Source organism: Pinus tabuliformis, chromosome Q (assembly GCF_031772625.1).
Source record: "Pinus tabuliformis cultivar Carrire ecotype Pingquan chromosome Q, CPIR1, whole genome shotgun sequence".
In the NCBI taxonomy this organism is placed as follows: domain Eukaryota; kingdom Viridiplantae; phylum Streptophyta; class Pinopsida; order Pinales; family Pinaceae; genus Pinus; species Pinus tabuliformis.
The window spans coordinates 568,142,733-568,170,140 of record NC_142296.1 but is presented as its reverse complement, the minus strand read 5'-3'; the positions used below and the strand labels follow the sequence as shown (position 1 = coordinate 568,170,140).

The following is a 27,408-nucleotide window of genomic DNA, read 5'->3' as shown; positions in this document are numbered from 1 at the left end:
ACTTGATCTTGTGCACGTTGATGGTAAAGGATTTTCCATCCTTGATGAGGTATTACTAGTTAGAACTTCGCATAAATATTACATCCCACATGTACATATAGGGACTTCCAAACATTGTTATGCATAAATCAAGTGGAACTACATATAGTTCTAATTCATCAATAAAATCAGCACTAATCGCAAATTGGATTTTACACTATTTGGTTACCTTTATTTTTGGATCCTTATTTACCTATCCTACTGGATATGGGCTTGGATGATCATGAACCTCCAATCCCAATTTTTTAACTTGCTCTGTTGTAATGAGATTCGCCTATGATCCTAAATTGAACAAAGCATCAAGTTTTGTCTTCTTGACTTATATTTTTATATGAAAGAGTTTTATTATCTCATTCTCTTCCAATTTTTGAAGGTTGCTCAAATTCACCCTTTTATATACCCGATCTATAAACAATATTCTCATCCATATACGAGTTACTTTCCACCTAATTACTCAAATTTGTGGCCATGAGATTTGTATTCTTCGGGTTGATCTTTGGATGTAGTTTTCAGTACTTCTCTTCTGTATCTACATCAATATTACAATGGTTGTAGTGGTTGTTAGGATCTTTACATTCGATCTTTCCATTTCATCTTCTCTTCTTGGGAATATTCTTGGTGTTCCTTCTACTTCGACCCACTTGATTACCCATTTATTCTGGCCTATTTCTTCCAACTAGTGTGCCTATACACAAGCCTCATCCATCATTCTAAGTTTGAACAACATCACTTGCTTTCGCATATGGTTGTGTACACCCCCATATACTTGAGTGCATGTAGGTTCTTAGGAAAGATACCTTGCATTATTTCCATCTTCCTAAATTTTGCAGTGTACTTATGTACACTTTTCATATGTCTCTGCCTGAGGTAATTCCATTGGTTCTCTACATACTAGATAGGGTAGAATCGGTACCTTATGAGATTTTTGAAATCCTCCCACTTAGTTACTGGAGGATCCCCCTCTAGCATCAAGGTTTCCATGTGACGTTCCCACCAAATTAGGGCATGGCCCTCTAACTTCAAATGGGCGAAATAAATTTTATGTTCTTCCTCTATGTGATGAATGCTAAAATAAACCTTAAAATATTGCAACCAATAATTTAATTTCAATGCATCAATCTCACCTTGATATGGCTTGATGTTGACATTTTCTTCCATCTTGAATAGGGATTGTGAATGGTTCATGCAACTCAAACTAAGTCATTATTTTTCAGGTTCTCTCTTAGCCTCCTCTCGTTCTTCTCAATCCTCGTATTTTCCCTTTAGTCTGACCTCCAAGTTGGAATCTATGTTTTCTCAATTGAAAGCATATTTTCCAAATCAGCTCTGAGAAGGTTCATATTACAGCTAATATTTGTGACTTGCTCTTCCAACCTTGTGAATCTCTCTTGTGTCAGATCCTAAGGGTTATTAATAGATTCATTAGTCATGGTTTGGGTTTTATGAATTTTAATTTAACTGATATGGATTCCCTAAAACTCCCCACAATATACCCATAGAAACTTGCTCTAACACCAATATGATCCATAAATTGTCGTCGATATTGGACAATTCATCACAACAGATCTGATAAAATTTACTGAAATCCAAAATCTATACTATGAGGATTAATAATTCCTTAGATTTATATATTATTAATTTATTGTGTCATGCTTACACATGAAAAATATTTTTAATAAAAATGTGAAAAATAGAGAAAATATAAAAATCGCAAGCATAATAACACAAGATATAACTTAGGAAACCCTTTCGAGAAAAAACCCAACTAGAAGTTGAGGTTGCTTTGCTCTCTTTCTTCAAATGGAAAATGGTGCAAATACAGAGTAAGAAATGTGGCCTATGGGTTGCTATAGAACACATACCCTCTTTATTATGCCCTTTCTCTGCCCACTCTCAACTACTCTACTCAACTATGCAACAAAATTCACTAGGATAGAATCGATCCCCCTTTCCTCCTAATGGCACGGTCATAACACAATATGAAAGCCAACTAGGGGTTAAATTTGATCCATTCAACCCGTAATATGTGTTACAACTTGATTCTTCTAGAGTCTTATTCATCATGGTCATGTGGCTAACCCATTTTCCATGAGTAATAATGGGGATAATGTGGCATCCCCTTGCATCATTGTGGACAAAACATGAAAGTCAACTTCAGGGTGGCATAATTTTTTCACATGTACTCTTGCACCGTTGGAAAGGTATTTAAGTGTAGAACAGGGCCAAGGGGTCTAACACAAGCAAGAGGTTTTATGCTTCAAAAAATGAGTCAAACCTCTTCTGGAATATTTAAAACCCCAATTTGCCAGACTAAAGCCCACTATTAAAAATAGTCTTATAATTTGTTTCCTCTAACTTTTTCACTTTAAAAACATAAATGAACATAAATATTGATAAAAATAATATAATTATTCAATCTGAATCAAAAAATGTAACCCAACTTTATAGATTTACCCACTCATTATATGTAAAAAATTATGATTGACACTGAGTATTTGTCGTCACAATGTGGATGATTAGTCATGATAGAGAGTGAAATTAAGGAAATGGTAATGGCTAGTTGAAAACTTTCTTCTAATACCTTTGAGATGACAAAATATAGAATTCTACACTACTATTTAATTTGATATACAACAAAGAAGGATAACGTGCTCATAAATTTTTTGCAATTGGGTTTTAAGCATACTTTTGGCATTGTAGATGTGTATGGCTGAAAAAATCAATTTAGAGGCACCCGTGCAAAAGAGTTCATAAAGAGTTCAAACAATTTAAAAATCCATTAGGATTTTAACACATTAAATTAAACATTATCATGAGGGCATAAGGAAAAATATTTAATGTATTGTGTATTTGTATAATTTGAGTATAATTAGTATGCTTCAAAGAAGGAGAAAAGGAACACTGAAGTAAATTTAAATATTTTCGTTTTTCAAAGAGAAGAAAGAGTTTTTTCTAATGGTTCAGGACTAAACAATGATTTATTTATTTATTAATAAATAAGAGATTAAGAGATTTTTAGATGATTTATGAATAATCAATTAATATTATTTATTTGTCAAGAATAAAAAGAAATAGAATTAAGAGTAACAATGAAGTAACAAAATATTTTTAAGACAAAATAAAACAACAAAACAGACTACTTTATCACCATCATTACAAAATTTTAGAGTCTTTTTGTTCAATTCAACTCATTACAAAATTGACTCCTACTAATTAGTGTGAAATACACTCACTCAATTCATTCAAATCGATTAAGTGATTTCAAGACTTAACAAAAAAAATATCTCATATACAAAATATGATTAAATATTTCCCTTTTCATCTTGGTAATATGTTTAAATATTTCCCTTTTCATCTTGGTAGGGAATGGAATGAGAATTTTGGTTGTAATCATCCTAGGATGGAAATTATTTATTGTTAATATGTTAAATAAAAACAAATAAACAAAAATTAGGGTAATAATGCATTCTATATGTGGTCTTGGTAACATTAATATTGAATAAACACCACCAAATACACACTTACTTCATTCAATATTTGTAAACTTGATTTATGTCACTTCTTTTTTAGTATTAGTTTCCAATATGTTAACCCTTTCAAGTGTACTGCAATGATACCTATCAACAATTTGAACACATTATAATTGTGTTTAACACATTATAATTGTGTTTAACACATTATAATTGTGTTTTTGGTTTCATTATTTATAACATAGAATGGAAAAATAGGTATAACAAATTATATTTTCGCTATGATGTTCATTTTTCTGGTGTTCCTTATGGCATGGTTAGGATGGACTTTCAGAGTTGGGGGAAGACAAGTCACAAGTGCATGTTGGTGTCATCATCAGGCCCATGGACCTTTGGAAGGGTCTTGAGAAGTTTTTATGAGGTTTGATGGCATTCGCTTAGTATATTCCATCATCCATACAGTTTTCCTTTTGTTTCGTTGCATTCCAACAACTTTCAAAAAACATAGTTATTAATGGGCCTAGATTCAATTAGTTATGCTTAAGATGGCATTTCAGGAGGAATATTTGACAGAATACCTTAGCGTAATAACTTGTTGGAACCAAAATGAGAAGATCTACAGGATGGGATAGTTAGAAGTGATTTTCAGTGGCGTGAAGAGGCATGGTGGACAATTTACCATTTTCGCACATTAAAAAGAATATTTTAATTAAGGGAAATATGTTTAATGATCAAAATAATAATAAAATAGAAGCTTCTTAGAGGGGCCCATTAGATCTATAAAAAGAGGAGGAGACCATTAGAGGACATCTTGGATATTATATTTATTCTTGTATGAGAGATTGGGAATCCGGTTCTCTACTTCCTTGGTAACCTCAAGATAGAAACCCTCAGGTGATTTAGAAAGATTGGGTGAGTACTCATCTCCCCTACGTAAATTCATCCAGAATTCACAGGAGAGCTTAGCAGTGGCAGTTAAATTCAATTTTGGTGGAGTACCCGTGCAACATTGGAGCATATCCTTGAGACTAGTTCTATCTCGACTATATCAACTATTTTGTTACTACAACATGTAAAACCCCAGTTTATATATTATAATAAAAGCTGAGATTATTTCTACTCATTATATGATTGAATCGCATGCATTCTCTTGTTCTATTTTACATGGAAATTTTTTGTAAATTGAATGGTAATTTTATCGAGAAATTTTGGTTGAATTAGTTTTCTACAAATTCTGCAAAATATCATGAAAAAGATATCACAGTGGTATCAGAGCTAGTCTTCCTACCAGCATGAGGGTTTTAATTCAAATCAACTTTAGAAAAAGATCGAGAGTTTAGAAAGCTCACTATTGTTTGTGAATTTGTCGCATAAATATCCTACAAAATTTCTATCAAATTATTGCAGGGATAATAATGATCCAACAAATTTGATATTGTGAAGTGAAAAGAGAGGTGTATCATATTATAATAGGCTTTATCAAAATTTAAAAGGTCGTTATTGAAATCACAAGAGTCGGCAAAACTTATTCGGTTGATCTTTATTTGGACAAGTCATTAAAGGGTCGAAATATCTCCAACAAATTATTATTTTTTCAGTTTGGCGCTTGATGCAGATTGAGCGGATTGAAAAAAAAATTGTATATGCACGAGGGTCACATGGATATTTCTCTGTGATTTGCAATCTTCAGGCAAGAAAGGTTTGATTCTTCCATAATGTTGGCGCTTCAACGAGTTCGGGGGGTACATGTAGAAAATTGAACTTCCTGCTAAATGATTTTGGCAACACACACGCAGGTTAGATTGTGTCTTTACCGTGGACCTAGTCCAGGGGATCTATCAATATGTGAATGGTGTCTACCATAGGAGAAAAGCTAGACGATCCTCGCCTCAGCAGCGTACACAGAAGGTCGTGACTTTCAATTGGAATCCAAGATAATATATTTAACATTGGGTTCAGTTTCCACTAAGTCTAGGTAACGTTTTCGATGCCATAATTTGCATGGTGTTCTGAGATGTTGTATTTTGTGCTCAGTGAGCGAGTATCAGTGACAGATTTGTTTCCTTGATTGGGATCACATTCCAAAAGGGTTGTTATCCTTAACCACATCATTGTTAAATCAATTGTTAGGCATGGATATCATTGTTTCCTTGCGTCGATATCAGCTAGACCAGCTTTTGCGAGGCATCCTTATCTCGATTGTTGATTTATATAATATTCAGCAATCAGACGAACATGGGTGACTTAAATAATCGACTGGACCCATATCTGTCTGATTGCTGAATATTCGGGGAATCAACAATCAAGTTAAGTTCATCGGTTTCTGCCACTAGTGGGAAGTTGTCTGACCTTGAGGAAAATTGTGTCCCTATTATTCTCGTTGGGACCTAGTTATAAATTGCTGCTACGATGGACCCAGTTGTCAATTGCTGCTACGATGGCCCGTTTTTCAAAATTCGAATTGTTGTGAAGAATAAGCATTGAGTCGCATTCCTTGGACCAGATTTCACCTTATCATCGGGTCAGTCGATACACACCTAATACAGTACGCGTTGGGGCTGATACGGACCGATACACCAATTAGTGTGGTTACTCGAGTTCATTAGCAAAAAGTTCCCTTTTATAGAGTGTGATTGGCGCAGACCGTATGTCTAAGTGTGAGATGGAGCATCTCGTCACTGAGTGTTTTATGTGTAGAAATTTTGAATAATTTAACACATATTCAACAGAGATTATCCTGATCATGTACTATTGCGGAATACATACACAATACATAAGATCCTCTACGTTGATCATCAATATAGCAGCATCAATAACAATAAAACATCAAGAGCATTCACACATTAACACAGTATGTAACCCGGGGAAAGCATCTCGCTAAAAACCCCACACTATCTGTATATTAATGATTGAGACCATGTAACATTACAAAGTACAATGCGTATCACAAGCAATCCAGTACCAGCTCCACCTGTTACACACAATACAGCTAAGATCTGATCTCCAAATCTATTCCACTGCTTGCCTGCCTCCACTGCTCAATACCTACTCAAGAATGAATGAGAATGGTCTACCAAACTCGTATTTCACCTCCAAAGAATCACTCACAATGTGTAAGACATGAGAAGAAGCTAAAAACTGGGCAAATACATGAGCAAACTCATTGGCATACTCAATCCCTTGATTGTGCAAGATCTGATGCACAACTATAGTCACAACTGATAGCAATCTAATTCTCTAACACCTGTCCCTACTGAACTGAACATGCACTGACATGCAACTGAGTTAACTTATGTATTCTATAGTTGTATTATGAGTTAATAATTAGTTTAACAACTCATCATTAGTCTATTTGCAGTTAGACTAACTACAACTAGTTTAACCAAGTCAAACTGAACACAACTCCATCAACTCCATAATCAACTCCACCAAACTCAACTGATTGAGTTCTAACTGAAGTCATGCATGCAACAACTCAACTGAATCATAAGAAAAGCGTACTTCCTTCTGACAGTTGCATGGGCCACATCTGTAGCTCAAACTGAAGTGCTCCAAGAGAATAAGATCAAGTTTATAGTCCAAATATTATTATGAGACAATAATATTTGACTTTTCTATTTTTGACAGCCAGTCTAAAAATAGACTTTGATCACCCACACTGTGGTCACCCACACTTTGGTCACCCACATTGTGGTCACCCACACTATGATCACTCACACTCTAATCACCCACACTGTGATCAAAAATAGAACTTGCGCCATAATTTGCCTGTGGTCCCACTTAGTGAAGGCGACTCTTTTCACTAAGCTCCATCATCTTGTTGCAATCTCAACATTATGGTATTAATGTGCGTGACCCCATATCATTTGGTGCAGTTGTTTTGGCATTGAACATGTGCAATGCAAACTGGGGTGCAACGATGGAGTTATGAGTTGTAAATAAGACTGTTATGCTTAATTATGGGCCAAAATTATTTCAGGAAGCCATTTGGAGGTTGTGCATCATCTTTCCCAAGAGTTGGTATGATTGAAGGCCAAAAATACTTCTTACTCTTGAGGTTGAGTGTATCACTTGGCCCTGTTCCTATCACAATGGTTGGGTTCCTATAACAAAGTATTGTGTAGAGACAAAGATTGAACTTGTATTGCATGTAAATGTGTTAGAAAACCAGCACAGATGAATCTAGCTAGTAAAGGTTGAACACACAGCTTTGCAGAGCAAAAACACTAAAAGAAAATCGAAAGAAGAAAAGAATGATTCATTAGAAAATAGATTACAATGCTCATGATATAGCATTACTGGGTGAAGATCCCAAGGTAATGCACCATAGTGGTGATCAATGAGAAGACTCAACACCTACAACAAGTTTTGGAGATAACTAGCCAGTTGCGGAGTTAAAGAAGGAGCAAATCAAGGAGTAAATCATGCAAAAGGAATCTTGCATGCAGTCCCATGCTCTAACTAAGAGTCCCCATGTAGATGTGTAGTAGTTGCATGTAATCGCATGCTCTAAATAAGAGTCTGCATGTAGGTGTGTAATAGTTCCAACACCCCCCCTAAACACCACTATGGGGAAAAACAGAAAATGGGCCCTAGCAACTAAGACCAAAGGTCACCCAAAATACAGTGCAACTTGTACTAAAATTGAGGAAAGAGGGAAAACCTCGTGGGAAAAACCCCCCCTCAAAATACAATGTAATCAAAAGAAAAAAAGAAAAGACAGTTGCTAAGCAACTGTGTCCTTCACTCCAAGACGATCACGCAGAGAGCGAAACTTCTGCTCAGTGAATGTCTTGGTGAAGATGTCTGCAGTCTGTTCTGCTGAGGGACAGAACTACAAATCAATGACCCGATCATGTACTAAGTCTTTGATGTAGTGCATATGGATCTCTATGTGCTTCGTCCGCTGCCGCTGTACTGGATCCCTGCAAAATTTGAGAGTGCTCTGGTTGTCACACCAGATGACAATGGGCTGGTGGAACTGGACAGCCAACTCAGTGAGGAATTTTTGTAGCCACAGAGCCTGAATGGTGATGTTGACTACTCCTCTGTACCTGAAGATAGAGCAATAGCAACCTGCTTCTTGCTCGACCAACAGATAGGGCCAGATCCTAGACTGAGTGAATATTCGTAGGTGGACTTGTGATCAATGTTGTCTCCCGACCAATCAGAATCTGTGAAGCCAAGGAGATTCAATGTAAATGTGTTAGAAAACTAGCACAGAAGAATCTAGCTAGCAAAGGTTGAACACATAGCTTTGCAGAGCAAAAACACTAAAAGAAAATCGAAAGAAGAAAAGAATGATTCATTAGAAAATAGGTTACAATGGTCATGATATAGCATTATTGGGTGAAGATCCCAAGGTAATGCACCATAGTGGTGATCAATGAGAAGACTCAACACCTACAACAAGTTCCGGAGATAACTAGCCAGTTGCGGAGTTAAAGAAGGAGCAAATCAAGGAGTAAATGATGCAAAAGGAATCTTGCATGCAATCCCATGCTCTAACTAAGAGTCTGCATGTAGATGTGTAGTAGTTGCATGTAGTCGCATGCTCTAACTAGAGTCCGCATGTAGGTGTGTAGTAGTTCCAACCTTGCAGAATTGAATTAATACAAAAGTAGAAGCCAAGTCTCAATTTCCTCAAGGCATATGTGTGCACCGAGTCAAATTTTGAGCATATTTTTATGACTAGATTTTCCACTTTAAATTGCGGTCGTCTACAATCATTTGTCCCAGGCGTCAGTTGGTACCCTGTCAAGCCATCCTCAACTTCAACTTCAACATTCCAGGCATGTACATTTCAGCAAAATAAACTTGGTACACTTACACCCACATTCTAGTTGTGAGGACTTTACTTTTTGTCATTTGTAGTGAAGGTTTGCATGCTTGAAACTTATGAGAAAACCATTCATCAGTGTTTTCCCGAACCCATAAAATAAATTTTGAATCTTTATCGGTTGCATTAGGGGTAGTTTAATATGTACCAGGCTTCTCTATTACACTATTGTTGTTGGTTTCCTATTGTCAAAGTCTATTACTCAATTGTCCAGGGAATATCGTGAGCTTGTTTCTAGTAGGCAAAAAACTGATGTATACCATGTATTGTTGTTCATTACCAATTCACCAAAATGTGATGTTTGTGATACTATTGTTGTCAAATTCAATTTGATATACTTGTCATTCTTAAGCTAAACATGGACGAAACCTTCATAAACTCTCTTAATAAACTAGCAGCAACCATCAACAAATCATTTTCCAAAGGGATACTCACTTTGCTACAACAAGAGCAGCCACAAAGAGAACACGAAATGGGATACAAAATTTATTCACTTGGGCCAGATTTGAGATGCATAGGGGTTACAAAAAAAGCCCTTCTCAAACTAGAAGAATTGGCTTCACTCCTCTCCAAGGAGCATCAATCAGATGGGAAAAACTTAATTTGGTCAATCAAACCAACCATTCTTGCCTCAGTGCAACACAAGTATTTGGAGCACCCTTGTATAGGATTCAAACTTCCAATTGCATCTTGTCTCAGCAGTATCATGATGTTGACCGCACCTACACCCCCTTACAGTGATGATATTATGAGGAAAGTTTTCAGGATGATAGTGGAGACGTTTTAGGATTTGGATAATAGTGAGGGCCCTACCTTTGGGAAGAGGCTAGAGATTCTAGAATTCATGGCATTGGTTAGATATTATGACCTCATGTTTGAGCTGGGATGTGACGACTTGATCCTACAGATGTTCCAATGCTTCTTCAGCGTTAAGAAAAATCATCCTGATAAAGTCATAACACACATGCAGTCCATTTTGTCCTCATGCATGGGAGGCCATAATGCCATTTGTAGGAGGTTGCAGTCTAAGTTGTTGGCCATTTGGAGGGAGGAATATTTGGTTTCACCTACTACTTATGAACTAGCCGAAAGGTTAGTTGAGCAGAACATTGGACTGTTTAGGAGACGGTTGACCCAGGAGGAGTTGCAGTGGATTTATGGTGACCAACCATGTAGCGGGAATGAGCTGAGGATGAAGGGTCTTTGCTTCATTTGCAATGAACCTTGGGGACTTTACCACTCATGCTTGAGTGATGTGGAGAAAGGGTTAAAGCAGGGGGAGATCCCTTCTGACTTTCAGGGTGAGGATTCTGCTTCTATGATCAATTCCTTGATTTCATATGAGGATACCCCTGAAGAGCATACGCGGTCATGTGGGTATGTTAACAGCAGCCCAAATAAAATTCATGTGAGATGGAGTACGATGAGTAGCATATTGTCCAGGGAGCAGACTTTCCAGGTGAGCAATTGATGATTCGACGAGGAGAGCACATAAAGGAGCAAGAGTTAGCTGAGGGGGACGATATGCATAGAATGCATGATGATCCTTTTGGGGAGAGCCAATTGGAGGTTCATATTGAGCCCATAATGGAGGAGGGTGAGCATCCATCCTTGGGGCTAGCCATTGATGAGGAGCAGGAATATGTATAGATAGGTAGTAGGGTGATAGTATTTGCAGACACATGTCCTTAGGAGGTGCAAGGGTCTAACATGATAGTTTTGCAGGAGGTTGGTAGACTAGAGGAGCATGGAGTTTCCTATCGGAGGATAGAGATGGCAATGCATCCATCGTTGGGTCTACCCATTGATGAGGTGCAAATAGGTGTAGTGGTAGCCAGCATAGCTGCAGAATTTTCAGACAGCATCCCTATCCAGGAGTACATAGACATGGCTTGCAGCACAGCTTTCCCACTTTTTCCCATTATAGGGAGAGGGGCAGGATTTCTTGTACCTATGTTGTTGGTTGATTGAGTAGAGCATATGTAGGTTTTAACCCCGTACATAAATTCCCTGCATACGAATTTTAAAACACAGAAAATAAACAATGCGAGAGCATAACACATATACATAGAGATTTCCCCTAGATCCCAAAACCGGGACTACCAGCTTGATTTTTCATTATGTTCCTTTCAATGTTATAATACATATTTGTACATGCCGAAGCATCCAATACCATGGACCGAAAACCATCGCGTCCAATACCATGGACCGAAAACCATCGCGTCCAATAAACATGTGTGAAAATCATGCACAAAACCATAGGTGGGTCTGCCCAACCTAACATAGGGTCCAAAACAAAACAAAAAAAAAAAAATCGTGGTGTTGCCTCGGACCCCATAAAGTGGGGTTACGGGTACACTTCAAACCCCCTATGACACCCCCCCCCACTACACAATCGGCGCAACAAAGGGGGGCTCCGCGCCCCCTCTAACCCCCCGGTTAACTACGTGGGCTAGTCGTGGAAAGAATATAACACAACCCAACAACATCAAGAGTTGAGCATGGACCAGTATCAGCCTAGTAGATGTATTCCTTAAACAGGTGTGCATGCATTAGATTGGCAGAAGATGATGAATTAGAATCCTATTGATGGAGTACCATTTTTAGTCAGGAGCATTATACTACGTGAGCTCTTAGATGTGAGGGGTACTCTATGCTCCAATTGGAAATAGGATGTAGGTTGGCTGCTCATCAGTATTCCAACACAGCGTTAGCATAGTGATATTGACCTTGGTCTATGCCCAAGGGTTGGATTGAAGGGAGGTGATGAGTTGGTATTCAGTTGAGGGAGCAACAGCCATAGCTGGAGAAAGAGCACAACTAGAGCCATGGGATAGTGATCCAGGTGGATATTGGTGGCCACCCGCCAAGTCCACTTGCACCCCCAACATTGTTGCTTTCAAATTTTCAGTTTCCTTAATTGTAGCACAGTTTACTATTTTTAGCAGTTTTTTGGGTCCTAAACTTTCGGAGCCATTATGAGGCCCTAATCTTTTTTTTTGGAAAACTGGGAGCAACATCAGTCCATGGACCAATGTTTCTCTTCGCAAAGATGTAGTTCTAGGATATATCTTTCTAATGAGATATTGTGCATGTCAAACGGAGAACGTATGCCAAAGTTACGACCTCGGGAAGTTGATGTACCAATTTACCCAAACAGGGCCCACAGTTTGGTGTTTCATCTTCTAGGGTTAGGTTTTTGGATGTTTAGGGTTTTCCATTGTTTCTCAACAATAAATAGGCCTTTGAGCCTCATTGTAACATAGTTCAAAGGCATGTAGCCACCACATCTCTTCTCAAAGATAAGCTACCATCGCCCTAGCTAGTTTATTTCCATTTTTGTTTGTAAGCATATTTCAGTATTTTACAGTAATGAAATGAAGTATTATTTCTGTTGCATCTCTATATGTATGGTTATATCTGTAATTTTTTGTGTTCCTATTTAAATCCGGATCAGTGGTATCAGAGCGGTCTGCTCTTTCTCTGTCTTTCTTTGCATGTCCCCAACGAGGTCGGGATATAAGGATTTAGGGCTTGAACTGGTCGAACCTTTGCAATGCCAGCATCGTAAATCCCGTCGGCCTCCCATGGTGGATGAAAAGAAAGACGAGGAGGCAGGAGATTCTATCAAAATCTTGCTCGAAGAGGCCCTCGAGCGACAAAGGAACGCGTTGATGGACAACTTTTCCCAGATCCTTCAACAGCTACCCAAGGGCGACACATCTACTTCCAGCAGTTACTCTTGAAGCGCCACACCCTTTAAGGTACAAGTTAACTTTGACATTCCCATATTTGAGGGTCAGATAGATGCAGACGTCGTAGATAAATAATTAAATCTGCTAGAAGGGTATTTTTCTATTCATGATTTTTCCGACAGGGAAAATATTACTTTCGTTCTTCTCAAAGTCACCCACCACGTCAAGGACTGGTGGGAAACCTACTATGAGCATAAAGATGAAATTACGGCCTCACAGTTTTCAGCTGCACCCACTTGGAATTCATTCCGAACTACCATCAAGGAGCAATACTACCCTGTCGGAAGCTATGAGAATCAATACATAAAGTGGACCACACTGCGGCAGGGAAGGGACCAAGACGTGCCAGTGTTTACCAATATTTTCCATACCCTTCGCACAAAGTTGGTTATCAAGGATTCAGAATAGCATTTGGTACTCAAATACCGCGGCTACCTGCACAGGTACATCCAAGAAGAAATAGAATTCCTAAACATCTCCCCGCTCGACATGGCATATCGATATGCCTTCAAAATCGAGAAAAATTTTAAACAGAAGAAGCGAGACTTTGGATCTATGAATCGAAGCAAGGGAAGGTTGCCCCCAAACCGCAGAACAAAGGACAAAGCCAAGGTGAGGCGGCCCAAGACAACCTGCCAAAGCTACAAGCAAAGAACAGCACCACGAAGGCGAAAAAGGACACGGGAAAGCGGTGTGAGTTCCATAAGAACTCCACTCACAACATGAGTGTTGGGCCTAGTAGTCACTGTTGGTCGAGCTAAAGGTTTCAGAATCATATGCATGTTCTAACTATGAGTCAGAACCTGACAAGGGGAATGACAAAGGGAAGCAGATTATCGATGTGGAGCCCAACACCATCGTTGCCACCACAAAGATCCAGAAGGAGGAACCCAAAGATCCAAAGAAGGAGGAGCGTCTCTTCCACTCCCAGATGTGGGTAAAGGGCTCCCCACTACAGTTCATTGTCGACAGCGGGAGCCACAAGAACCTCATTTCTACAAAGGTCGTGAAGGGGTTGGGCTTACCGACCACAACACATCCACAACCGTACACCATTGGGTGGCTTCACCAAGGATGAGATCTTCGCGTGAGCCAACAGTGTCGCCTTCCATACAACATCAAGCCCTTCACGGATGATTTATTATATGACGTTTCTCCCCTTGATGTTTGTGATGTATTATTAAGACAACCATACTTGTGGAAGTGACATGCTGTGTATGAATCAAGGCCCCGTGCTATTATTATTACTTTGGGAAATAAGTTGTACAGGATATCGAAGGTAGCACCGCCTACCGCCATCTCTTTGGTTACTACAAAACAATGCAGTAAGCTCATTTCTAAAACTGGGAAATTTGTTTTCTTGATGATACGCCCTCAAGGAAAGAAGAAGACGGTGGCCATGACCTCTAGACAGGGCCCCTCCGCACGAAAACTACATATGAACAAGGTCGTGGAGGAGTACAAGGGCATCTTCACCTCCCCCGCAAGGGTTCCTCTGCACTATCAGGTCAAGCACTCCATCAATCTAACCCCAAGTGCATCACTGCCAAATGGACCAATCTATCAGAGCTCTGTTCTCGAGAACAATGAAATTAAGAGGCAGATTCAGGAGCTGTTGCAGAAAGGTCACATCCATCCGAGTTCATCGCCCTGTGGGAGCCCGATCGTGTTGGTACAGAAGAAGGATGGGACTTGGAGACTCGGTATTGACGATCGGGCGTTGAACAAGATCATTGTCCATAAGAGGTACCCGATCCCATGGATTGATGACCTCCTGGACCAACTAAAGGAAGAAAAATATTTCAGCAAGATCGATTTGAAGTTAGGATATCACCAAGTACCAATTGAACCCTCCGATGTGTGGAAGACTACCTTCAAAGCCAAGGAGGGCCTTTTCGAATGGTTTTTTATACCTTTCAGATTGACGAATGCTCCTATAACCTTCATGAGGCTAATGGATGATATCTTGCGGCCATTCACCAACTCATTTGTAGTGGTATACTTGGATGACATCTTGATCTTGAGCCAGATTTGGGAAGTGCACCTCCACCACATCCGACAGGTTCTCCAAACATTGCGGCAACACAAGTTATGTGCCAATTTGGAGAAATTCACCTTTGGAATGACCCAGGTTTAGTATTTGGGATACATTATTGATGAACGGGGGCTGCAAGTGGATCCAACCAAGATCCAAGTCATTCGGGATTGGCCATCTCCGACCACTCTGAAAGAGCTCCGCATATTTCTAGGTCTTGCCAACTTCCACCGCAGGTTCGTGTTGGGATTTTCTCATATCACTTAGCCCTTGAGTTAATTCACCAAGGGAGGAGCGAAAGAAAAATTCTTTTGGTATGAATCTCAACAGAAGGAATTCACGGAGTTGAAAGATCGCCTTTGCTCAGCACAGTGCTCGCATTACCAGACTTGCAACCATCATTTGAGGTCGAGAGAGATGCCTCTGACTATGCTATTGGGGCAGTCCTTACTCAACACGGGCACCCAATGGCATATCACAATGAGACACTTTTAGACACAATCCAGAAGTATCCCACTTATGACAAAGAGATGTATTCCATTGTGCAGGCCTACTGACAATGGAAGCATTTCATTTTGGGGAAGCAAACGGTCATCCACACAGACCACCGACCCCTACCGTTCATACAAACCCAAGGGAAATTGCAGAATGATTGCCATCAAAAGTGGTCCACATACCTACAACAGTTCCATTTGAATATCAAGTATAAGAAGGGCAGCACCAATAATGTTGTAGATATCCTCAGTGTTGTAGCTCTGACCCGGAAATACTATAGATCTGATATAAAAATATAAGATAATGCAAGTAAACCCAAAGATAATATGAAATGATTCTTTATAGATCAAACCCTTAAGATAGGGCAACACCATACATTCACTCCTTAAGGAAGGAGAACACTCCACAAGCCATATGCCTGTTCATACAATAATACTTCTCTTCATCTTCATATCTCTCCATGTGGAGTCTCTAGCCTCTATATAGGCCTCATACATACAATACCATGCATCATTACCATGGTTCCCTCATACCATCAACTAATACCATGGGCCCATTACATTATTATTAACTACTTGTGGTCCCTTACATGACATGGGTTAACCACCTTATTTATTACTACGGCCCATCCCATTATTACATTATTACCTTGGGTACCACCCTTGGTACCCCATATTATCCCCCCTAGGTATATAACATTCCACCCCCCTAAGCATGTTTCGTCCCCGAAACATGGGAAAAACACAAATAATAAGATCTACTCAAAAGAGTAGTCCACTGATACCATGCACGTGCATCTAGCCATCCAAGAGAAAGGTGAACCCTCGATCTCGCTGGTGCCTCGCTCGCTTGAGATGGAAGTTGACCATGGCAGCTCTTCTGCGTTGATATGTAGTAGGTGGATCTAGGCTCCTTGCTATCCATCATACGGGGGTTGTTGTCCTTGTGGCTAGTTGGTTGCCATCTTGTTGGTTGTTTTCTTGCGGGGTGATGTGGGTGATGATATGTTGAAGTTTTAACCCACGGTGTCTTTTTCTTTAATTCACCCTACTGTGGTGCCTGTTGTCGTGGCTTCTTTTCTAATATGACTTCAACCACTGAACCCTCATCAGATGTGTCAACACCTGTAACCTGTTCTACTTCAGCCTCTGTTTGTGTTTGATTGTCGACCATCAACTACTCATCATCTGATATGTCAGTCCCTTGAACATCTTCTGCTTCAGCCTCCATGTGCTCTACCTGTTTATGGATGGAAATATCTTGTAATGTAATTTTCTTCTTTTTATACCATAGCTTCAGGAATTTCTTCTGCACATTAATATTGATAGTACCCACGGATTCCATCCAAGGGTATCCCAAAACAACATCCATGTTAGCCATATCTAAAGCGTAAAAATCACCATGAAACACATACTTATCCATAGAAAGCTTCAAATCCTTGTACACTTGAACATCCTCATGATCAACCTGTGTATGTTCAATTTGTTTCGCTAGGACTTGCAATTTCTTTGCCAAGTTGACATTTATAAGATTTTGTTTGCAACTCGGATTGATAGACACAATGATTTTCTCCTTCTGAATCAATCCATGAACCTGCAATACAGAGATACCAGCCAAAAATAACCCTTTTGGTTCCTTGGTTTCCTTCTTTCCTGTAAAAATAAAAGCTTTGCTAGGCTGTGTGTCTGTCTTTGTGTGCTTATCCACAAAATTTGATTTACGGTCAAAGCACTCTATAAGAGCTTTTTTGAAGGCATCCCAATTCTGAAAAGGTCCATTGCAACGCTGATGCCATTCCGCCCATTTGCATCTTTCAAGGTCCAAATACATTTCTCCCCTGCTCAACTGAGTATAATGATCATAGATGTATTCCGATTTGAAATATTTCTCCATTTGTTCTAGCCATTTAACTGGATGAGAGCCATCAAATTTATACAAGTCCCTCAAACTCCGATCTAGGCCCGCCATCACAAAAATATTGGTGAAAAATTGAAATGGTCACAGATCCGTCAATATTGCTCAGAATCTCTACTATAACCTCTTTTTAGAAATGGAACAACCACTCTGCATCTGCTCGTGTGGTAGAAATCTTGATCCAGGCACTTGAAATTTCATATCTGCGCTGCTACTCTCCCGCCGTCACCCAAAATTTCTGCAAAAAGAGCTGATTTTAATTCAGCTATATCTCCTTCATCCGGACTCCGATTCGACTGATTGTTTTTTTGAAATCATGTGTTTTTTCACAAAGATTCCAGATCTACAATTATATCTTGCAGATCTGGCACCAAGACTTCTATATCTGCGCTGCAAACTCGCTGTCCTGAAAATTGTCTGCAACCCCACTGATTTTTAAATCAGCGATATCTCCTTCATCCAGACTCCGATTCAACTGATTTTTTTTTTGAATTTGGGTATTTTTTCACAAGGAATACAGATCTATAATTAGATTCTGCAGATCTAGCACCAAAACATACATATCTGATCTACAATTTCGCCACCCAAAAATCCCTGCAAAAAAAAAAAAAAAAAAAAATCTCCACGGTTTGCCCAAGAAAGTGCTCTGCTACCACTTGTTGTAGCTCTAATACCAATTGTTGTAGCTCTGACCCGGAAATACTATAGATCTGATATAAAAATATAAGATAATGCAAGTAAACCCAAAGATAATATGAAATGATTCTTTATAGATCAAACCCTTAAGGTAGGGCAACACCATACATTCACTCCTTAAGGAAGGAGAACACTCCACAAGCCATATGCATGTTCATACAATAATACTTCTCTTCATCTTCATATCTCTCCATGTGGAGTCTCTAGCCTCTATATAGGCCTCATACATACAATACCATGCATCATTACCATGGTTCCCTCATACCATCAACTAATACCATGGGCCCATTACATTATTATTAACTACTTGTGGTCCCTTACATGACATGGGTTAACCACCTTATTTATTACTACGGCCCATCCCATTATTACATTATTACCTTGGGTACCACCCTTGGTACCCCATATTATCCCCCCTAGGTATATAACACTCAGTCGACCACCATTCATGGCGTTAACCACCGTGCTCAACTCTTGTGGGCACGAGACTTTTGATTGACCACTTCTCTACAAAAGCGACCCAGAATTCGGCCACACATACCAGACACTCTTGGAGGGTCAGCATGTTCCAAATTTTCACCTCCAATATGCCCTGTTATGCCACCTGGGTCACCTTTGTGTTCCTTCAAGCAGGCGTGCCAAGATGATTTGGAAAGCACACTACAGTCGGGTTGTTGGGCATTCCGGGGTTGAGAAAATGGTGGTAGTACTGCAGAAGTATTTCTATTGATCAAATTTTCGACAAGATGTCAGGAAGTACATCAGATCATGCACTGTCTGCACCATTGCCAAACCGACCATCAAGAAACAAGGCCTCTATACCTCGCTGCCTACCCCTAGTCGATCTTGGGAATGCATCTCCATGGATTACATGTCGGGCCTTCCTTCTACTAAGCATGGAAACGACTGTGTTTTTGTGGTCGTTGACAGGTTCTCAAAGATGGCCATTATGGCGGCCTGCAAGAAGAATATCACAAAAGAAGCCACTGCTAAACTCTTCTTTGAACGAGTGTGAGTAGACTTTGGGATCCCACAGCCTATCATCTCATATCGAGATAGCAGGTTCCTTAGTACATTTTGGTCCAGTCTATGGTTGATGCTAGACACCAAACTCAAGTTCACATCCTTCCATCCTCAAACTGATAGCCAGACAGAGTTTGTGAACAAGATGTTCGTACACATTCTGCGCATGTACAACTCAAAGCATCCACGCACATGGGATGAGAGCCTCCCCCATGTTCAGCACAGCTACAACCGGGCTCGCCACAACTCAACTGGCCACGGCCCTTTTCAGGTGGGCTTAGGATTCCAGCCACTGTGTCCCATTGATGTGGTCATGCCATTTGCAACTACTCACACAGATTCAGCTCATGTCCAGTCCGAAACAGATAAGGCAAACAACTTCATTGAGCACATCCAACATATTCGCCAATAGGTCCATGACATTCTGGAGAAATCAAATGCCAAGTACAAGCAGCAACATGATCAACATTGGGTGCCACACAAGTTTCAAGTGGGCGACAAAGTTTGGTTGCATTTGCAAAAGGAACGCCTTACCGGAGCCTATCGGAAACTCAAACCACTCTGATATGGTCCTTACACCATTACCAAGGTTGTGGAAGGCAAGGTTATGGAAGGCAATGCATTTGAGCTCAGCATTCCCCCATTCTTTGTCCAGCACCCAGTGTTTAATGTGGATCGCCTTCGGCCATACTTTCCACCATTACTAGACACATCCAACATTGCAGAACAGCTCACACCCACAGAGTTAAATCCAAATTGCATGGAACAAGTTGCAACTGATCGGATCATGGACACACAGATCAAGCACACTCACTAGTAGAATATCCAACTATATCGAGTTATCAAAGCAGGCCAACTCCTTCACCAGGGCAAGTGGCTCACCAGGGACCAAGTTCAGCAAAATTTTCCTCATCTCATGGAGGAACTCAACACAATGGAGACCATTGCTTCCTAAGGGGTAGGAATGATCTAGGTAGATATTGGTGGCCACCCGCCAAGTCCACTTGGACCCCCACCATTGTTTCTTTCAACTTTTCAGTTTCCTTAATTGTAGCACAGCTTACTATTTTTAGCAATTTTTTAGGTCTTGAACTTTCCAAACCGTTTTGAGGCCCTAAACGACATTTTTTTGGAAAACTGGGAGCAACATTGGTCCATGGACCAATTTTTCTCTTCCCAAAGCTGTAGTTCTCGGATAGATATTTCTAACGAGATATTGTGCGCGTTAAACGAAGATCGTATGCCAAAGTTACAACCCCGGGAAGTTGATTTACCCAAACAGGGCCCACAGTTTGGCGTTTCATCTTCTAGGGTTAAGTTTTTGGATGTTTAGGGTTTTCCATTATTTATCAACAATAAATAGGCCTTCGAGCCTCATTGTAACACAATTCAGAGGCATGTAGCCACCACATTTCTTCTCAGAGATAAGCTACCATCACCCTAGCTAGTTTATTACCATTTCTGTTTGTAAGCATATTTCAGTATTTTACAGTAATGAAATGAAGTATTATTTATGTTGCATCTCTATATGTATGGTTAAAATTGTAATTTGTTGCGTTCCTGTTTAAATCTGGATCAGATAGGGGTGTTGATGAGTGGCCATGGGGGCATTGGGATCCGAGAGGATCTATTGATGGCAGGTCGAGTTAGAGTTTATTTTGTGATCTGGGCATTGAGGGATATGTTCTTTGTTGGGTGTCACAGAGGTATGGCATCACCCAGTGGTTTGTATGGGATCCAAGTATTGATTCTCAATTGCACGGGACTGTCATATTTTCCGACAGATATGGATTTCTTGAGGGAAAGCAATCTTGGGGTGGAGGATTTGTGATGTTCCTTATGGCATGGTTAGGATGGACTTTCAGAGTTTGGGGCAGACATGTCATAGGTGTGGGTTAGCATCAGTAGCGAGCCCATAGGCCTTGGGAGGGGTTTTGAAGAGTTTTTATGAGGTCTGATGGCATTCACTTGGTATATTCCATCATCCGCACAGTTTTCTTTTCGTTCCATTGAATTCCGATAACTTTCAAAAAAACAAAGTTATTAATGGGCTTGACTCAGTTAATTATGCTTAAGATGGAACTTCAGGAGGAATACTTGGCAGAACAGCTTAGTGTAATAGCTCGTTGGAACCAAAACGAGAAGATCTACAGGATGGGATAGTTATAATTGATTTTCAATGGCCTGAGGAGGCATGGTGGACAAATTCCCATTTTCCCATATTAAAAATAACATTTTAATTAAGGTAAATATGCTCAATGATTAAAATAATAATAAAATAAGAGCTTCTAGAGGGGTCCATCATATCTATAAAAAGAGGAGGAGGATACAATTAGAGGACATCTTAGATATGATATTTCTTCTTGTATGAGAGGTTGGGAACCCGGTTCTCTACTTCCTTGGTATCCCTAGGATAGTAACCCTCAAGTGATTTAGAGAGATTGGGAGAGTACCCATATCCCCTTGGTGAATTCATCCAGAATTCGTAGGAGATCTTAGCAGTGGAAGTTCAGTTCAGTTTTGGTGGAGGGTCCGTGCAGCATTGGAGCAGATCGTTGAGTCTAGTTCTATCTCAGCTATATCAGTTATTTTGTTACTACAACATGTAAAACCCCAGTTTATATATTATAATAAAAGTTGAGATTAATTCTGATCATTGTATGATTGAATTGCATGCATTCTCTTGTTCTATTTTACATGGAAACCTTCTGTAAATTGAATGGTAATTTTATGGAGAAATTTCGGTTGAATTAGTTTTCTGCAAATTTTGAAAAATATCCCGAAAGGGATATTACATTAGCTAAGTTGTTGATAAGTTAAGGAGATGCCTATCAATAACATACATTTTACTAATAGTTTGAATAGTATTCTCAATTTGGCTATCACTAGGGCTCATTTGACATTTTAGATCTTCAGTGATCGGTTCCATCTACATTAGTATTAAAAACAATATATATTGCAAACTTACTTAGATTGTTTGTTGTCTTTCAAATGATAGTAAATTGCAGTATAAAACAGTTACTGTATGTTTACCTATTCACCTTGCCTATGTCTTCTCTAAATCATTTTCCAACAATGTCATTCCTCTCCCATAATAGTTCAAAGGCAACTTATCCCTAGGCTTCCAACCGTGAGGGGGATCCCTTGTAGGATCTTTATTACTAGTCTTCTTTCTTATCTTCATAAGCCTAGATAGCTTGAGCCACACTCCCCATTCATGATGACGGTGTCTATCATATGCTCAAGCAAATGATCAAGGAGCCTCATGTCTCCAATATGATTTCTAGCTTCTTCTCTTAATGTAGGCCATAAGATTAGCTTGCCCAGAGCAGCGTTATTTCATGCATGATATTTAACATCTTTAGTGGTGTTGTATGATATCTGTCAACTCAATAAATTGCTACAATTAAAACTTGAAACTTCAATTTTATTTAAGCTTGGCATGCATATGCACATGAATCTTTCTTGTACAATCCCTCATGAACTAAGTAAATGAATAGTCACTAGTCCATAACTATCACTTGTCCATCTGCCTTGCATGTCCCTAAGGAGTTTGGCATGCTTGTCTTATCCTTCTCTCTACCAGGGACATTGAAAGACACATCATCCTCTTCAATTGTATGGTGTTTAAGTTTCGAGGCACCTCTCTTTCAAATTCTTGGCAATAAGTGTTCATGGTATTGTGTCAGCTTAAACTTTTTCTTGCTACAATGCTTTGTATTGAACCTTACTTTTCCAAAATATTCCCATTTTATGGATACGTCATCTTATTCCACGTGAGAAGTGATGTGTCAGTCACTACTACTAGAGACATAGTAATAAATAAAACCCTTTGGTTACATGGAAACTAACATGAAAGGATTTAAAAGTGAAGTGTGTTTGTTTTACCATTAACCGGATAATCACTTTAAGAAATTGGACGATGTGTCTCCTTACAGCTTTACAAGATTACAATTGTTTGATTTTACAGGAGGCAAAAACATTTCAACATGTATGGGGGGTTGAAAATCATATTTTTTTGGGATTGGTGTCTTACAAAAATATCAGTATGTCCATTTCCCCTCTCCAGTAAAAGAGGGGAATTTTTTAGGATGAGTAGATGATTAAAACAAGAAGGAAGAACAATATGGGATACTATTAATATTAATAAACATATCCTCTTTATATGGCAAAGGCATTGTCTAGCCACTTTTGTCGTAAGCACACCACTTCACCTAGCGAATGTTGCCACCTTTGAATATGATACCACAATATAGTTTGTAGCTTAGATATTAATCTTGGAAATACAATGATTCTCGTGTAGTTGGAGCTAAAACATATATACCTACCTTATTGCTTAAATAGGGAGGGGGAACAAATATTTCACTACTTTTGCTAGAATGTATTTTCTTTTTGTTAAGAAAAACATAATAATATTTTTGCATTTTCTTGTGTTGAAACTCAATTTATTTCTCCTTCACCTTTTCCTTCACTTCCATATGAGTTCTTTGAGATTCAAGGAAAAATAAAATCAGGATACAATTTAGTAAATAAGATCTGATTTTTTGGCAAACACAAACCAAATCTAGAAAACAATCAGCATCAACTAATCCCTCAAGTAGTGGTCATAAATAAATTGTAACAACAAACATTACATGTATTTCCAAACAAAAAATAGACAATTTTATTATTGATTATCTACATTATTATGAGTGCTTCCATGATGGTCCACTTGCAAACATAGTAGATTGCAAGGGCACTGGAGAAGCAAATTGGGAAAGTTGTTAAGTTCACACTACTAACATAAATATGAGATGGTTTTTGAAGACTTTGATGCCAAGTTGATATTTCACGCGTTGATCCTTGACTTTCCTGAGGAAAGCCTCTAGAAATAGACTTTTTTCTCCTTTCTGTGTTATTTCTGAAGTTTGATTGTCTCACATGAGAACCCATTATGCTCTCATTAGTCAAAGGGGAAAACTTGCTTCCCATGCAATATTATCCTAGTAATTTCCTGCTTGGACCGATTCCCTACTACTCTTAGACAACTTTGTTTTACATTCATTAGCTTTTAGTAAATCTAAAGATGTGTTTTTTCCTTTTAAATCCTCCTTGTCTCTAACTAGTTACATCTCCAAGGTCCAAATTATGCCTCTCTTGACAAATTTAAGTGAACTTAGTGGAACAACTCACTTCTTTATGCATGCCTCTAGCTTGTCCTCTTCACATCTAGAGTTCTATGCTTCCATAACTACGGCAATTGTATCTACCATCTTCTCCAAATGTCCCACTTCTGATTATAGAGGCATACAATTCACATCCTTCACAAATGAAATACTATATTTACAAACTCCAATTTCCTTCAAAACCAGACTCGTGTTGGATAGCATTTCATCATAGTCAACATAAGCTCCTTGATAGGTCGACCCGCCATTACTTGAATCCCTCAGCTTAGCTTCCAAATTTGCATTTTCCTTACTAACTGAATGATCCTAATTGAGAACAAGAAGACCCACTAAAGACTCCGCCTGTGAGTGCTCGAGAGTTTGTAAGAGCTTACCAATAACACTAGATTGAAACTCCCCACATTCACTCTAGTTTCGAGGCTTTATTTATTGAGCCAATCTTCCTAGATTAACACCAATTTTTTCCAGAATTCTCGCTCTTGCTTCTTAGTTTCCCTATAACAAGGTGGCCTCACATGAATCTATTGCTTTAGTAGGATTGGACTGTGACGATGTGACCTAGAAAAATTAGAATCTAATGGCTTACCCAAAATTGTCCCACTCAGAGAACATGAACTCTAAGAAATACTCAGAGATTCATTGATTTCAAGAAGCAATTGGCGTGATGGTTGTTTGTAATCAACAAAAGAGGATCAATTGTCACTTCTTCCTTCACTTCCAAAGCCTCCATTTTACTGTGTTTGTTCAAGACCTTATTTGTTGCATGCTTTTCCAAACTCACTTTGTGCATATTTATCTCCCTCTCCTCCTATGTAGCAAGGGTATCTATATTTGGAGCATCATTTGTAATAGTGGCTACCTTCACTGCTTCTACCACCTTTCTAAAAACTTCAGCTTTGGCCACAGTGAGAGCCTCTTCCACCCTCTTCACAGCAACCTTATCCTCCACCAAGAAATCCTCAGACAAAAGCAAATATTTCCAAGATAGCAAAGGATTATACTTTCCTGAACCAAAATTACCTGGCAAGTTCTTCTCCCTAGAGCCATGCATAACTTACAGCTCATAAGAACAACATGCTTCACTAGGACTCGCTATTGAACAATGAATGTTTACCTAGAATATTATGTGCAAAACACCCTAGGGTTTTATCTAAAAAACTTACAGCATTATCTACAACAAAAACTAATAATGTCGAAGGCTTAACATATGAATTACAACTAGTTGTTAACCCTGGCTCTTTATGTCCCATGCAACCATTTTCCTTATAATAGTTTTCAAACCCTAACTCCCTCTGAGACTCAACCTAACTTTTCCTCTATTGAATCCATACCATAGTTGTTTAAAGGAAAAAGAATCCGTGCAAACAAAGGTTTTTTAATTAGAGAAAACATCTCCTTGAGAACACAATCATAGTGCACGCAACGTCAACATTTATAGCAAGAAAGGGAAAAAACTGAGAAACCCTTATCATTCGATATTTTTCAAAATAAAATAATAGATGCCACCAAATTTGAGCAAACAATTACACTAATTGCAAACAAACACAAACCTTTTGTCATTCTTCACGTTCACTGGTGCAACAACCCCTTGTCACCATAGCCGATATAGTCAGGAGAGTCTAATTCCCCATTTTCCATCTCCAATTGTCCATTCTTCAAATCCTTTTCAGAATCATAACAAAACCATCCATTTTTCTTCAACCCTACTAGTAGCCTCATGTAGGGGAGGAAAAGAAGCACCGGAGTCCAATCATCTGGTCTCCATCTCCACCCGAATACAGCCATCAATTCTTCACAAAACCCAACCTAGAACCATGCACATTTTGATGCTTATTATGTGGCATTCATACCATCTTTCAGCTAAAGAAAAAGGATTTAAAATTGGGGTGTGGTTGTTTTATTATTAGCGGTGCAACCCCTCTCTAATAAATTGGATAATGTGTCTATATGTAAAATAGCAATCTTTGCCTATTAGACATCACCATGGAAAAGACCAAATATGGAGGATAAGAATTGAATGCATTATTAATCACAATGATACATATTTATAATACATTGGAGTGACCCTTGGTTTCATATTCCAAGTGGTCTCTTGGACTCCATTTGATTCTTCAGCTTCCACACCAACCCTTAGAGGATTAGGTGTCCAATGTTCCCCCCCTTAATCCGAAGGGGTATATATGAGTCCAAGAAGAGAGTTGTAATACAAAATGTGCAAAAAAGCATGGCAACACTAGGTTGAATGTGCTCTCTCAAATGTTGGTATAAGGGGGTGGTTTAAAGATAACCACCAACACTCGAACACTTAGTGTATTTCTCAGAACTCTTCCAAGTCTGGAAAGAAGTTGAAATCCTCTGCTAGAGGAAGTGCTCCTATGCTTTGAAGACGGAGACCTTCAACCTAGAAAATGGAGATTCGCAACCTGCATGAAAAGGGAGAACCTCAACTTGAAAAGGGAGGTCTCAACCTACGGTGGTTTAAGGATGACCACCAACTCTCGAAGGCTTAATGAAAATCCTGGAACTCTTCCAAAATTGATAAGAAGATCAACCTAAAAAGGGAGGTCTCAACCTTGCATAGATGGTTTAAGGCTGACCACCAACCAAAGGCATGCTTAGGGGCATCTTTGTCTCTGGCTACAACTCTGAATTTGATATGGTAGGTTGTGGCTCAGGTTCGCTTGATGTGGCTTTGAAACTTATAGATGACCATCACTTCCCCCCTGTCAGATACAAGGTGAGAAGATGGAGAAAAAACAACTATAAGATTGTTCAATGCTCTAGAAAAAGTTTTGACATATGACTGAAATTGCTTCTTGGTTGTTGAAGGCCATTGCCAAGAAGCAATCCATCCAAGATGAATATTTGTTCTTGCAGGAGGCTTGTTTTGAAGCATTTGTGTGAAAAATGAGTACACTGACCATAATTCTTGCACATATGAATATCAAAACATTGATCTTTCATATGGCCAACTCGG

At 39.1% G+C, this 27,408-nt stretch overlaps 1 pseudogene; it reads right to left on the bottom strand.

Annotated features, from left to right (window-relative positions):
* Positions 1-23,951: 23,951 nt before the first annotated feature.
* LOC149220723 (uncharacterized) lies at positions 23,952-26,196 on the bottom strand (annotated as a pseudogene).
* Between the last annotated feature and the right edge of the window lie 1,212 nt (positions 26,197-27,408).